This window comes from Phyllobates terribilis, unplaced genomic scaffold (genome assembly GCF_046119375.1).
Source record: "Phyllobates terribilis strain yellow unplaced genomic scaffold, ASM4611937v1 Scaffold_157__1_contigs__length_4398786, whole genome shotgun sequence".
Classification (NCBI taxonomy): Eukaryota; Metazoa; Chordata; class Amphibia; order Anura; family Dendrobatidae; genus Phyllobates; species Phyllobates terribilis.
The window spans coordinates 4,078,346-4,095,367 of NW_027362917.1; positions in this window are offsets into that span (position 1 = coordinate 4,078,346).

The following is a 17,022-nucleotide window of genomic DNA, read 5'->3' on the forward strand; positions in this document are numbered from 1 at the left end:
ACCTGGTCTCTAATCTGAGCTGCTGTTAACCTGCGATTTCTGAGGCTGGTGACTGGGATAAACCTATCCTCAGAAGCAGAGGTGACTCTTGGTCTTCCTTTCCTGGGGCGGTCCTCATGTGAGCCAGTTTCTTTGTAGCGCTTGAGGGTTTTTGCAACTGCACTTGGGGACACTTTCAAAGTTTGCCCAATTTTTCGCACTGACTGATTGTCATTTCTTAAAGTAATGATGGTCACTCGTTTTTCTTAGCTGCTTTTTTCTTGCCATAATACAAATTCTAACAGTCTATTCAGTAGGACTATCAGCTGTGTATCCACCTGACTTCTGCACAACACAACTGATGGTCCCAACCCCATTTATAAGGCAAGAAATCCCACTTATTAAACCTGACAGGGCACACATGTGAAGTGAAAACCATTTCCGGTGACTACCTCTTGAAGCTCATCAAGAGAATGCCAAGAGTGTGCAAAGCAGTCATCAAAGCAAAAGATGGCTATTTTGAAGAACCTAGAATATGACATATTTTCAGTTGTTTCACACTTTTTTGTTAAGTATATAATTCCACATGTGTTAATTCATAGTTTTGATGCCTTCAGTGTGAATGTACAATTTTCATAGTTATGAAAATACAGAAAAATCTTTAAATGAGAAGGTGTGTCCAAACTTTTGGTCTGTACTGTATATATTTTTGCCTAAAATTCAAAGTAAATGTGTCATCTTTAAATTTAGGTCTTTTAGAGATAATTTCACCTTCCGCTTGCTTAACTGTTCACAATAACAGTAATTTTGACCAGAGGTGTCCAAACTTTTACCTGCCTCTGTATGTATATATATGTATGTATATACTGTTCTGCTCAAAAGTTTACATACCTCGGCAGAATTGTTCCTTTCTTGGCCTTGTTTCCGAGAATATGAATGATAACAAAAAAAAATTTTCTCCACTCGACAATTCTTTTGCTTTCCCCATGACTCACAATCCAGAAACGTCAGTGGCTGGATGAAAGATGCAAGAGTCTGTCTGGATGCCAGAAACTCTCTCAGCTTTTATGCACACACTGATTACAAGCAAACAGGTCACAGGTGAGCATGTTACCTTTAGCAGCCATTCAAACCCATTTGTGTCAAATTCTGTGCATGTTATCAGGCCAAAATCACCAGGGTATGTGAACCTTTGATTAGGGTCATTTGGATGTTTTCGGTTGTCATTAAGATTTAAAAAGAGAAAACACAGTAGTTTGACAATAAATGACTTCACCCAACCAATAACCATGAGTGGAGAAAAAGTTTTTTTGTTCTCATTCATATTCTCTGAAACAAGGCCAAGAAAGGAAAAATTCTGCTGTTTTATGTAAACTTTTGAGCACGACTATATATATATATATATATATATATATATATATATATATATATATATATATATATATACAGTACAGACCAAAAGTTTGGACACACCTTCTCATTTAAAGATTTTTCTGTATTTTCATGACTATGAAAATTGTACATTCACACTGAAGGCATCAAAACTATGAATTAACACATGTGGAATTATATACTTAACAAAAAAGTGTGAGGGGTGCCAGGCATACTGGGATTGGGGATGAGGAGTGCCATGCATACCGGGATTGGGGGTGAGGGGTGCCACGCATACCGGGATTGGGAATGAGGGATGGGGTGCCATGCATACCAGGATGAGGGATACCATACACACCAGGATAGGGATGAGGGATGGGGTACCATGCATACCAGGATGATGGATACCATACACACCAGGATAAGGATGAGGGGTGCCACGCATACCGGGATGAGGGGTGCCACGCATACCGGGATTGGGGGTGAGGGGTGCCACGCATACCGGGATTGGGAGTGAGGGATAGGGTGCCATGCATACCAGGATGAGGGATACCATACACACCAGGATAGGGATGAGGGGTGCCACGCATACCAGGATTGGGGGTGAGGGGTGCCACGCATACCAGGATTGGGGGTGAGGGGTGCCACGCATACCAGGATTGGGGGTGAGGGGTTCCACGCATACCAGGATTGGGGGTGAGGGGTACCACGCATACCAGGATTGGATGGTGGGGACAGGATGGGGGCAGCACAAATACAAGGAGGGGGGCAGCACATACCAGCATGGGAGACCATATACCAATAAAAATGCTCGCCACCCGGGCGTAGAACGGGTTCAATAGCTAGTATATATATATATATATATATATATATATATATATACTAGATGGTGGCCCGATTCCAACGCATCGGGTATTCTAGAATATGTATGCGGCCGACCGGGCGCGACTAATCAGCGAAGCAGTGTTTAAATGGGTTGTGCACTACTTTAAATTGACCCCCCAATGTATCCCCCCGGGGCCCCTAATGAATTTTGTAATTACGTCATGTTGTCAATACTGCTTGTGACAACATCGCTGACCACGCACAGCCAGCACGTAATTCCCCCGGCTGCAGCTGGCTCTTGCTTCCGCTTACATCACGACTATTTGCAGCTGCAGCCATGGGTCTCCTGTTCCACGTATCCCGGTGAATGACGGGGTGTGGGAGGGGTTTTCCCCCATCGTGTCACACCCAGCATCCACCGCGCGCTCTGTCAATGAATGCGCGTGCTGTGGATGCCGGGTGTGACAGGATGGGGGATAACCCCGCCCACAGCCCATCACTCACCGTGGAACACAAAACAGGAGGCTCCCTGGCTGCAGCTGCAAATAGTCGTGACATAAGCGGAAGCAAGAGCCGGCTGCAGCCGGGGGTCACATGCTGCCTGTGCGCGGTTACCCGAGTATAAGCCGAGACCCCTAATTTTACAACAAAAAACTGGGAAAATTTATTGACTTGAGTATAAGCCTAGGGTGGGAAATGCAGCAGCTACTGTTAAATTTCCATATCCTGGTACGTATGGCTCCAGGGCCGGCGTCAACACCCGGCGCACCCGGGCAAGTGCCGGGGCCCTAAGCAGGCAGAGGGGCCCACTGGCGGTCGCGCACCCCGCTGGGCTATGGGCGGAGGAGAGCGGTGTCAGCGCCCGCCCTTCTCCCCCGCTTGCTCAGGGCCCTGGCAGCCGGATACTTACCTCTCCCCGTGCCTCCGCAGATCCGCTGTCTTCCTGCTCTGCGCTCCCTGTGACGTCTCAGGTCAGAGGGTGCGGTGACGTCTTTCCACCGCGAGCTCCCCTGAGCCATCACAGGGAGAGCAGAGCGAGAAGATACCGGCGATGCTGGAGTCTGGACCCGAGCAGCTGCAGCAGGTGAGGAGGAGTGAGGTGAGTATTTGATTTTTTTTTTAATGTATGGAGGTGTGTCACCCTGGCCTGGATGCCACAGTGTAATTAAAGCTGTGTCTGAGAGCAGGGGGGAGGTTCTCTGGTCAGGGGAACATTAGCATGCAATGCCTCCTGTCTCAGGCCAGTAGGGGGAGCAGGCTGCCCCTATAAAAGCTGGTGCTGGGGGCAGGGTTAGAGAGAACTTGAAGGCCTGTCTCAGGACTGAGACTTGTCCCAGAGCAGAGCAGGGACAGACAGTTTTGTATTGCACCTAAGAGGAAGTGTGGCAGGTCCTCGTCCAGAGCAGCAGCAGCGGAGCCGCGGCCTACAGAAGAGGATCGTCGGAAGGTAAGCCACGCTTGACTAGGGGGGAGGAAGATGTCGGATACAGAGGCGCCCACTACCACCAACGCAGCTGCAGCAGCGGTGATGCCCTTTTCCCTGCCCTACATCCCTGGAGCGGCCTGGCTGCCCAAGTACTCAGGGGAGCCCCATGCCCTAACTGACTTCAAGGAAAGGCTGTACAGTTTGTTCCACGTTTACCCCCTGACAGAGGAACAGAAGGTCAGCATATTAACAGGGCAGTTAACTGGCGCAGCCCAAAGGGAGGTAAAATCATGGCCCACTGAGGAGAAAAGGACTGTGAAGGGTATTCTGGCCCGGCTGCGGGGTACCTTTGACACACGTACCTCCGCTGAGATTAAAATGAGGTTCTATGGATGTAAGCAGCGGGCACAGGACAGCATCAGAGACTATGCCCTAAATCTGCAGGAAGCCTTGAGGGCTATTCAACAAACTGACCCTGGCAGTGTGCAGGGAACGGATAAGCTGCTAACAGAACAATTCATAGAAGGTCTGCTGTCTAGCGCCCACAGGGCCCAACTGCGCCTCATGTTCTTTCAGAACCCTGACCTGACCTTTGCCCAATTTAAGGACAGGGCCATAAGGGTGCTCGTGAATCTGCAACCAGTGGCGCTATAAACCCCTGGCGCCCTGCTCTCACCTACCACCAGGAGGCGGCGCCCTCCTCTATGGACCCCGTGGGGGCTGATGCACAAGCCCTGAACCAAGCCCCGTCGAAAGACCTGCACCACCAAGTCCAGGAGCTGACCAGGAGCATCACGGCGTTGACCAGGACCGTCCAGGCGTTGCAAGTGGACCCGTCAAGACCCATCGAGCCGGCTTCAAGTCCGGAGGATGTCCCGTGGCGTCGACAGAGGAGGATCCCGTCGTTCCGAGGGAGGCCCACAGACCGCTACGCAGAGGATGGACAGCCCATTTGCCGTCGATGCAACCAGCCCGGACACATTTCCAGGTACTGTAATTTAAACGGGTTCAACCTGGGGCAGAGGGCCAACCCCCAGGCATAAGATCACCAGGCCCTTATAATTGGCGTGATAAGTACGTTGGGGGGCGCCCGGTTTTACTCGTGGTGCTGGACGGTATCCCCATGAGCGCCTTGCTGGATACTGTTATGTTCTGCTACCAGAGCTAAGGAAAGAGAGGAGATCTGTCCCTACGATAGAACTCAGCTGAATCCCTACGATGTAACAGGGGACCTGATCCTGCGATCAGACCTGCTAAAGTCCTAAGCTAGTCTGTACGGAGACCTATAGATGTGGGGATGGAATCCCTACAAGTACTAAGGACTGGGAGGAAAATGGACACCTCCTAACAGAAATAGTAGCAGACAGACGAACAAACAAAATATATAGAACATAGAGGTCCGTAGACCAAGCAAACTAACAGAGTTGGATACAGAGCACAGGCTAGCTAGAAAGTAGTTATACAATGAAGTCCAGCAAAGCCAGAAGGGCGGAGCAGGATTAAATAGGCCAACAAGGTCATGTGACCAGCAAAGGAAAAAACCTAAGAGCAAGGTTCTAACAGATACAGGATCGCAAGTAACCACTATCCCTTATGTACTTTTTAAGCAGTATTGGACTGATGCTGATATCATACGGTATCCAGACAGTAACTTGAGCATCATCGCCAGTAATGGCTTACCCGTGCCGCAGATGGGGTTCAAGGAGATGACCATTAAAATTGGTAAAGTTGAACTACCGGCACAGGGAGTGATTATCGTGGACATTGACCATCGTGAAAGTCACCCTAAAATAACTGTGGGTACTAACGTAATTGAAAATTGTCTTTCAGAGGTAATTGTAATTCTACAACAGGTGGCAGTGAATGCTAGTTCCAGCCAACAGAGAGTCCTCAGCAAGGAGATAAAAGCCCTGATGAGACGGCAGCAGGTAGAACTGTCTGGTGGTGAGATCGGTAGCGTAAGACTGAGTGACCCATTCCCCATTTCCATGTCTCCCAAAAGTGAAATGATGATCTGGTGTCGGACTGCAATCGGGTTGAGAGGTAGAGACTACCAAGCCATGGTAGAACCCGTGTACTCAGACAGCAGGCCCACCATTTTGACAGCCCGGGGGGTGGTTGATGTCCGTCATGGGAGGGTGCCCGTCCGCATTCTCAACATTGGGGAGAGGGAAGTACACTTACCCAGGCACGCTACACTCGCAAAACTGTTTGTTGTCGAACACAAAGCTATCAGGGCCGTGGAACCCTTGCCTCCATCTCCACAGAAGAAACAAAAGGAGGACTGGTGCCAGAAACTCCACGTGGGTGCTGACTCCACTCCCCTGCACCAAAAACAAGGAGTCTACCGGGTGGTACAGGAGTACGAGAGAGTCTTTAGTAAGCACCCGCTAGACTTCGGCAGAGTAAAAGGGATAGAACACCACATCCCCACAGGGAGCCACCCATCAATAAAAGAAAGACACCGACCTGTACCCCCTGCACATTATCAGAACGCAAAGGGCATGCTAAGAGAAATGAAGGAAGCTGGGGTCATTAGAGATAGCTGTAGCCCCTGCGCAGCCCCCTTGGTTCTGGTGAAAAAGAAAGACGGCACCATGAGAATGTGCGTGGACTATAGACAAATCAACCGTATCACCCACAGAGACGAATATCCGCTGCCTAGAATAGAGGAGTCTTTAGCCGCACTAAAATCTGCTAACTTCTCTTCTACTTTGGACCTTACTAGCGGGTACTGGCAGGTTCCTGTGGCAGAGGCTGACAAGGAGAAGACCGCCTTCACCACCCCGATGGGATTGAGCGAATTCAACTGTATGCCCTTCGGGCTCTGCAACGCACCAGGGACCTTCCAGAGGCAGATGGAATGCTGTCTAGGGCACCGAAACTTCGAGATGGTCCTCCTCTACCTGGACGACGTGATCGTCTATTCGAAAACCTACGAGGACCATCTAAAGCACCTGGCCGAGGTGTTCGAAGCCCTGGCAGGCTATGGCCTGAAGGTGAAACCATCGAAGTGTCACCTGTTGAAACCAAAGGTCCAGTACCTAGGGCACGTGGTAAGCGCGGAAGGAGTGGCCCCCGACCCTGACAAGGTCACGGCAATCAAGAGCTGGCCAAGCCCCTCGAACATCAAAGAGGTGAGACAGTTTCTCGGGTTGGTAGGCTACTACCGAAGGTTCATCCCCAGGTTCACTAAGATGGCAGCTCCTATGCAGGACCTCCTGATCGGACAGTCTAAGTCCAGGAGTCAAAAGCCACCCTTCAAGTGGGATAAACCGGAAGAGGAGTCCTTCCGCCAGCTAAAGATGTCCCTCACGGGGGATGAGATCCTGGCCTACCCTGACTATGGCCAGCCTTTTATCCTCCACACAGATGCCAGTAATGTGGGACTGGGAGCCGTACTGTCCCAAAACCAACAGGGCAGAGAACGGGTGATCGCGTACGCCAGTCGGAAGCTGAGGCCCACCGAGAGGAACCCGGAGAATTACAGCTCCTTCAAGCTAGAATTCTTGGCAGTGGTGTGGGCCGTGACAGAACGCTTCAAGCATTACCTGGCCTCCGCAAAGTTCACCGTGTACACGGACAACAACCCGTTGACACACCTGGACAATGCAAGACTGGGTGCCCTGGAACAGCGGTAGATGGCCCGTCTCTCCAACTATGACTTCGTGATCAAGTACCGGGCAGGCAAAACCAATGCCAAAGCGGACGCCCTATCAAGAATGCCTCACTTACCTGCAGGTGACGAAGACCCAGAAGAGCTGGAGGAGGCAGAACTCCCCGCGTTTCACCGGTATGGAGCCACTCAACACTCCCAACGCGTGAAGGAGGAGGATCTAACAACTGTGATGATCAATCCCCTACCTCACCACAGCTGGGCCGAGACCCAAGATAGTGACCCTGCAGTCCGCCTGGTGAAAGATCTGCTGACCCAGGAAGACGCCCGCCTAGATCCAGATGCCCCAGAGGAAGCCAAGCAGCTATGGAAGGAGAAGAGCAAGCTGTTCCTCTACGAAGGCAAGTTGTGCAGAAGGATTGTCAACCACCGGACGCACGAGCTGACCTGGCAAGTCGTGGTCCCAAGGCGGGATGCAGCTATGGTCCTGGGGGCTTACCATGACAGAGCGGGACACTTCGGTTGGAAGAAACTGGAGTTCCTGCTAAGAGGAAGGTTCTTTTGGGTCGGCATGAGAGGAGCTGTAGAAAAATGGTGCAGAGACTGTGGCCCTTGTCACCTAAGGAGGAAGGACCGTGCCAGCCAGAAGACACCCTTGAGGCCCATCGTCACCACGCAGCCTCTTGAGCTGGTAGCTCTGGACCACGTCAAATTGGCTCCAAGCCGGTCAGGATACATCTATGCCCTGACAATCGTGGACCATTATTCCCGTTTTCTCGTGGTGGTCCCGGTAAAGGACTTGACAGCCCAAACAGCGGCCAGAGCCTTCCAGCAATACTTCTGCCGTCCACACGGGTATCCGGAACAGGTCCTGACAGACCAGGGTCCAGCGTTCGAGGCTGAAATCTTCCAGGAGTTCTGCAACCTCTATGGCTGTAAGAAGATTCGTACAACGCCTTACCACCCCCAAACCAATGGGATGTGTGAGAAGATGAACAATATAGTCATTGATCTCCTGAAGACATTGCCCCTGGAGGAGCGCAGCCTGTGGCCAGAAAAACTGCCGGACCTGATAGACCTATACAACAATATCCCGGTGAATGCTACAAACTGCACCCCGGCTTACCTGATGCGAGCTAGACGAGGTAAGCTGCCCGTAGACCTGGAGATGGGAGTCCTAATACCTGAGGACACCTCCCCGGATGCGGACTGGGATACGGAAAGGCAACTGCAGTACAAGAAGGTACAGGAGAGTGTGGAGAAGATCCTGGCCCAGGTGAGAGAGAGGCAAGAAAAACTCTTCAATCAACACGCCCCTGCTGGTCCCCTAGAACCTGGTGAGCAAGTCCTGAAGCGGAAGAGAAGGCTACATAAGTTGGACGACCAGTGGGAAAGGGAACCCTACACCGTACTGCAGTCTGACCACGACAACCCAAAGGTGTGCGTAATCACCAAGGACGGAGGAGAAACCACTAGTACCGTCTCCAGAGACCACCTCAAAAGGTGCCCCGAGCAACTCCGTAGTGCAGAAGAGGATCAGAGTGACCTTGAACCCGCAGAGGATAAGGAAGAAATGATCAGCACCGTTCTCGGAGAGTTCCCTCAGTCCTGGACTCGCATAAATTATGCCATAGTGGTACCTGTCCTGCATTTCCTGCAACCGGCACAGCAACAACCAACACCAGAGCCGGAAGGTGAAGAGGAGCAAGCGGTTCCAGAGGCAGAAGAGCCTGTACCAGCAGCCCAGGAGAGTCAACCCTCTGCTGACAGTGAGCCTGCCATGCCTGCGGTAAGCCAAAGGACCCGCAGACAGCTGCCTGCCCTACCTGTACACCCAGCTGGTAGCTGCACCCCTAACGCTAGTGGGGAAAGCCAAGTCAGTCCACCACCAGACAGTGGGTTAAGGAGGTCAACCAGGAGCACAAAGGGGCAGATACCCGCTCGCTGGAGAATATAGAGCATGCTAAAATTGTAAATAACCCTGTTGCCAAATGTTGAATTGTTTGCCAAGTTACATGCATGTTTGGTAATTCTGTGTTTCAGTTTCTTGCAGCTAACGTAAGGACTCAAAGGTTATGAACTTTTTATAACCGGGACCTTGTATGGACTGCGTTCGGAGCTTAACCAAGGAATGAACTAAGACTGTAAAGGACTTGGGGTAGGACAGACCCCCACCTGGTTAAGGCTCCCCGTTGTATTGGTGATATGGACACCCGGTCACAGACCACACTGTGACCTTAAGAACTCAATCTGTGCGTCGTCTGTCTGTTAATGTTTTATAGTTATGCATATTGTCTTTGTTTATTGTTTAGTCCCGGAGTACTAAATTTCACTAGGGGGGAATGTGTCACCCTGGCCTGGATGCCACAAAATGTAATAAAGCTGTGTCTGAGAGCAAGGGGGAGGTTCTCTAGTCAGGGGAACATTAGCATGCAGTACCTCCTGTCTCAGGCCAGTAGGGGGAGCAGGCTGCCCCTATAAAAGCTGGTGCTGGGGGCACGGTTAGAGAGAACTTGAAGGCCTGTCTCAGGACTGAGACTTGTCCCAGAGCAGAGCACGGACAGAGAGTTGTATTGCACCTAAGAGGAAGTGTGGCAGGAGGAGAGCCACAAGCCAGAGACAAGAGGCGAAGTGAGCCTGTCTTGGCAGATAAAGGACTTAATTTACCAGACTTTGGTGTCTGAGGCTGGAAGGATTCCACATCCCCCAGCAGATAACCAGCCCGCAGGGGACTGTATATTCCTTGGCCTAAGAAGCCTGGAGGCCCTGCCACAACAGAAGGGACCAGCAAAGCCGTACAAGGCTGGGAGTAGAAAGGAACCCACGTCGCAGGCCATACAGGCGAGAATACACGGAAAGCTCGGAAACGTGGGCTGTTACTCTATAACGAGGAGATAGCCAGAAGGAGCGCAGAAAGCACGGTAGGCCTACACCCTCACCCTGACCAGGGCCAATTTCCCCGTTGCTCTCAGACATCCAGGTCCCCTCCTAGCTGAGACTGTTTGTGGGTCAATTTACCTGTTCTAGTAAAGACCCTGGACTGCAACCTGTTGTCTGCGTGCTCCTTGCTCCTCCAGCACTATCAACACTGGGACTCTCACTACCATCTTTCCTAACATCCACTACACTGCCCTGGGGCCGCACTCTTCCCGTGGGGAGTCACACCATCCCAGCTGCATACATCATCAGCCCCAGCGGTCCGCCTTGCAGCGGCGGTTCCTAATGACCGCAAATCCACGGGTAGCGTAGTCCGACATAATCAATAGCACATAACGGACTACCACTGGCCTGACCACCCTGAGCCACGGAACCGGGTTGCCACTACTACTCCCATCGTTCCCTACGGCCCGGATCCGAGTGCCCCACGGCCCAGGGGGCGAGTCATATACAGTGACTGATGAGCACTATACACAGTGACTGATGAGCACTATATACAGTGACTGATGAGCAGTATATACAGTGACTGATGAGCACTATATACAGTGACTGATGAGCACTATACACAGTGACTGATGAGCACTATATACAGTGACTGATGAGCACTATACACAGTGACTGCTGAGCACTATACACAGTGACTGATGAGCACTATACACAGTGACTGATGAGCACTATATACAGTGACTGATGAGCTCTATATACAGTGACTGATGAGCAGTATAGACAGTGACTGATGAGCACTATATACAGTGACTGCTCAGCACTATATACAGTAACTGCTGAGCACTATATACAGTGACTGATGAGCAGTATATACAGTGACTGATGAGCAGTATATACAGTTACTGATGAGCACTATATACAGTGACTGATGAGCACTATACACAGAGACTGATGAGCACTATATACAGTGACTGATGAGTACTATATACAGTGACAGCTGAGCACTATACACAGTGACTGATGAGCACAATATACAGTGACTGATGAGCACAATATACAGTGACTGATGAGAACTATATACAGTGAATGCTGAGCACTATACACAGTGACTGATCAGCGCTATATACAGTGACTGATGAGCGCTATATACAGTGACTGATGAGCGCTACACACAGTGACTGATGACCGCTATATACAGTGACTGATGAGCACTATATACAGTGACTCATGAGCACTATATACAGTGACTGAGGAGCACTATACACAGTGACTGATGAGCAGTATATACAGTGACTGATGAGCACTATATACAGTGACTGATGAGCACTATATACAGTGACTGCTGAGCAATATACACAGTGACTGATGAGCACTACATACAGTGACTGATGAGCACTACATACAGTGACTGATGAGCACTATACACAGTGAATGATGAGCACTATATACAGTGACTGATGAGCACTATACACAGTGACTGATGAGCACTATATACAGTGACTGATGAGCACTATACACAGTGACTGATGAACACTATATACAGTGACTGATGAGCACTATACACAGTGACTGATGAGCGCTATATACAGTGACTGATGAGCGCTATATACAGTGACTGATGGGCACTATGTACAGTGACTGATGAGCACTATATACAGTGACTGATGAGCACTATGTACAGTGACTGATGAGCAGTATATACAGTGACTGATGAGCAGTATACACAGTGACTGATGAGCAGTATATACAGTGACTGATGAGCACTATATACAGTGACTGATGAGCAGTATATACAGTGATTGATGAGCACTATACACAGTGACTGATGAGCAGTATACACAGTGACTGATGAGCACTATATACAGTGACTGATGAGCACTATATACAGTGACTGATGAGCAGTATATACAGTGACTGATGAGCACTATATACAGTGACTGATGAGCAGTATATACAGTGATTGATGAGCACTATACACAGTGACTGATGAGCACTATACACAGTGACTGATGAGCACTGTGTACAGTGACTGATGAGCACTATATACAGTGACTGATGGGCACTATATACAGTGACTGATGAGCACTATACACAGTGACTGATGAGCAGTATATACAGTGACTGATGAGCACTATATACAGTGACTGATGAGCACTATGTACAGTGACTGATGAGCACTATATACAGTGACTGATGAGCAGTATATACAGTAACTGATGAGCACTATATACAGTGACTGATGAGCAGTATACACAGTGACTGATGAGCAGTACATACAGTGACTGATGAGCACTATATACAGTGACTGATGAGCACTATGTACAGTGACTGATGAGCACTATACACAGTGACTGATGAGCACTATATACAGTGACTGATGAGCACTATACACAGTGAATGATGAGCGCTATATACAGTGACTGATGAGCGCTATATACAGTGACTGATGGGCACTATACACAGTGACTGATGAGCACTATATACAGTGACTGATGAGCACTATACACAGTGAATGATGAGCGCTATATACAGTGACTGATGAGCGCTATATACAGTGACTGATGAGCACTATACACAGTGACTGATGAGCACTATATACAGTGACTGATGAGCACTATACACAGTGAATGATGAGCACTATATACAGTGACTGATGAGCACTATATACAGTGACTGATGAGCACTATATACAGTGACTGATGAGCAGTATATACAGTGACTGATGAGCAGTATACACAGTGACTGATGAGCAGTATATACGGTGACTGATGAGCACTATATACGGTGACTGATGAGCACTATATACAGTAACTGATGAGCACTATATACAGTGACTGATGAGCAGTATATACAGTGACTGATGAGCACTATATACAGTGACTGCTGAGCACTATATACAGTGACTGATGAGCACTATATACAGTGACTGATGAGCACTAAAAACAGTGACTGATGAGCACTATATACAGTGACTGATGAGCACTATACACAGTGACTGATGAGCAGTATATACAGTGACTGATGAGCACTATATACAGTGACTGATGAGCACTATGTACAGTGACTGATGAGCACTATATACAGTGACTGATGAGCAGTATATACAGTGAATGCTGAGCACTATACACAGTGACTGATCAGCGCTATATACAGTGACTGATGAGCGCTATATACAGTGACTGATGAGCGCTACACACAGTGACTGATGACCGCTATATACAGTGACTGATGAGCACTATATACAGTGACTCATGAGCACTATATACAGTGACTGAGGAGCACTATACACAGTGACTGATGATCAGTATATACAGTGACTGATGAGCACTATATACAGTGACTGATGAGCACTATATACAGTGACTGCTGAGCAATATACACAGTGACTGATGAGCACTACATACAGTGACTGATGAGCACTATATACAGTGACTGATGAGCACTATACACAGTGAATGATGAGCACTATATACAGTGACTGATGAGCACTATACACAGTGACTGATGAGCACTATATACAGTGACTGATGAGCACTATACACAGTGACTGATGAACACTATATACAGTGACTGATGAGCACTATACACAGTGACTGATGAGCGCTATATACAGTGACTGATGAGCACTATGTACAGTGACTGATGAGCAGTATATACAGTGGCTGATGAGCAGTATACACAGTGACTGATGAGCAGTATATACAGTGACTGATGAGCACTATACACAGTGACTGATGAGCAGTATATACAGTGACTGATGAGCACTATATACAGTGACTGATGAGCACTATGTACAGTGACTGATGAGCAGTATATACAGTGACTGATGAGCAGTATACACAGTGACTGATGAGCAGTATATACAGTGACTGATGAGCACTATATACAGTGACTGATGAGCAGTATATACAGTGATTGATGAGCACTATACACAGTGACTGATGAGCAGTATACACAGTGACTGATGAGCACTATATACAGTGACTGATGAGCACTATATACAGTGAATGATGAGCAGTATATACAGTGACTGATGAGCACTATATACAGTGACTGATGAGCAGTATATACAGTGATTGATGAGCACTATACACAGTGACTGATGAGCACTATACACAGTGACTGATGAGCACTGTGTACAGTGACTGATGAGCACTATATACAGTGACTGATGGGCACTATATACAGTGACTGATGAGCACTATATACAGTGACTGATGAGCACTATACACAGTGACTGATGAGCAGTATATACAGTGACTGATGAGCACTATATACAGTGACTGATGAGCACTATGTACAGTGACTGATGAGCACTATATACAGTGACTGATGAGCAGTATATACAGTAACTGATGAGCACTATATACAGTGACTGATGAGCAGTATACACAGTGACTGATGAGCAGTACATACAGTGACTGATGAGCACTATATACAGTGACTGATGAGCACTATGTACAGTGACTGATGAGCACTATACACAGTGACTGATGAGCACTATATACAGTGACTGATGAGCACTATACACAGTGAATGATGAGCGCTATATACAGTGACTGATGAGCGCTATATACAGTGACTGATGGGCACTATATACAGTGACTGATGAGCACTATATACAGTGACTGATGAGCAGTATATACAGTGACTGATGAGCACTATATACAGTGACTGATGAGCAGTATACACAGTGACTGATGAGCAGTATATACGGTGACTGATGAGCACTATATACGGTGACTGATGAGCACTATATACAGTAACTGATGAGCACTATATACAGTGACTGATGAGCAGTATATACAGTGAATGATGAGCACTATATACAGTGACTGCTGAGCACTATATACAGTGACTGATGAGCACTATATACAGTGACTGATGAGCACTATATACAGTGACTGATGAGCACTAAAAACAGTGACTGATGAGCACTATATACAGTGACTGATGAGCACTATACACAGTGACTGATGAGCAGTATATACAGTGACTGATGAGCACTATATACAGTGACTGATGAGCACTATGTACAGTGACTGATGAGCCCTATATACAGTGACTGATGAGCAGTATATACAGTGACTGATGAGCACTATATACAGTGACTGATGAGCAGTATACACAGTGACTGATGAGCACTATATACAGTGACTGATGAGCACTATATACAGTGACTGATGAGCACTATGTACAGTGACGGATGAGCACTATACACAGTGACTGATGAGCACTATATACAGTGACTGATGAGCACTATACACAGTGACTGATGAGCGCTATATACAGAGACTGATGAGCGCTATATACAGTGACTGATGGGCACTATATACAGTGACTGATGAGCACTATATACAGTGACTGATGAGCAGTATATACAGTGACTGATGAGCACTATATACAGTGACTGATGAGCACTATATACAGTGACTGATGAGCAGTATACACAGTGACTGATGAGCACTAAAAACAGTGACTGATGAGCACTATATACAGTGACTGATGAGCGCTATATACAGTGACTGATGAGCGCTATATACAGTGACTGATGAGCGCTATACACAGTGACTGATGAGCACTAAATACAGTGACTGATGAGCAGTATATACAGTGACTGATGAGCACTATACACAGTGACTGATGAGCACTATATACAGTGACTGATGAGCACTATATACAGTGACTGATGAGCGCTATATACAGTGACTGATGAGCAGTATATACAGTGACTGATGAGCACTATACACAGTGACTGATGAGCACTATATACAGTGACTGATGAGCACTATACACAGTGACTGATGAGCGCTATATACAGTGACTGATGAGCGCTATATACAGTGACTGATGGGCGCTATATACAGTGACTGATGAGCAGTATATACAGTGACTGATGAGCACTATATACAGTGACTGATGAGCACTATACACAGTGACTGATGAGCACTATATACAGTGACTGATGAGCACTATATACAGTGACTGATGAGCACTATACACAGTGACTGATGAGCGCTATATACAGTGACTGATGAGCGCTATATACAGTGACTGATGGGCGCCATATACAGTGACTGATGAGCGCTATATACAGTGACTGATGGGCGCTATATACAGTGACTGATGAGCAGTATATACAGTGACTGATGAGCACTATATACAGTGACTGATGAGCAGTATATACAGTGACTGATGAGCACTATATACAGTGACTGATGAGCACTATATTCAGTGACTGATGAGCACTATATACAGTGACTGATGAGCATTATATTCAGTGACTGATGAGCAGTATATACAGTGACTGATGAGCAGTATATACAGTGACTGATGAGCACTATATACAGTGACTGATGAGCAGTATATTCAGTGACTGATGAGCACTATATACAGTGACTGATGAGCACTATACACAGTGACTGATGAGCACTATATACAGAGACTGATGAGCAGTATATACAGTGACTGATGAGCACTATACACAGTGACTGATGAGCACTATATACAGTGACTGATGAACACTATATGCAGTGACTGATGAGCGCTATATACAGTGACTGATGAGCAGTATATACAGTGACTGATGGGCACTATACACAGTGACTGATGAGCACTATACACAGTGACTGATGAGCGCTATATACAGTGACTAATGAGCACTATATACAGTGACTGATGGGCACTATATACAGTGACTGATGAGCAGTATACACAGTGACTGATGAGCACTATATACAGTGACTGATGAGCACTATGCACAGTGACTGATGACCACTATGTACAGTGACTGATGACCACTATATACAGTGACTGATGAGCACTATATACAGCGACTGATGAGCACTATATACAGTGACTGATGAGCACTATATACAGTGACTGATGAGCACTATACAAAGTGACTGATGAGCGCTATATA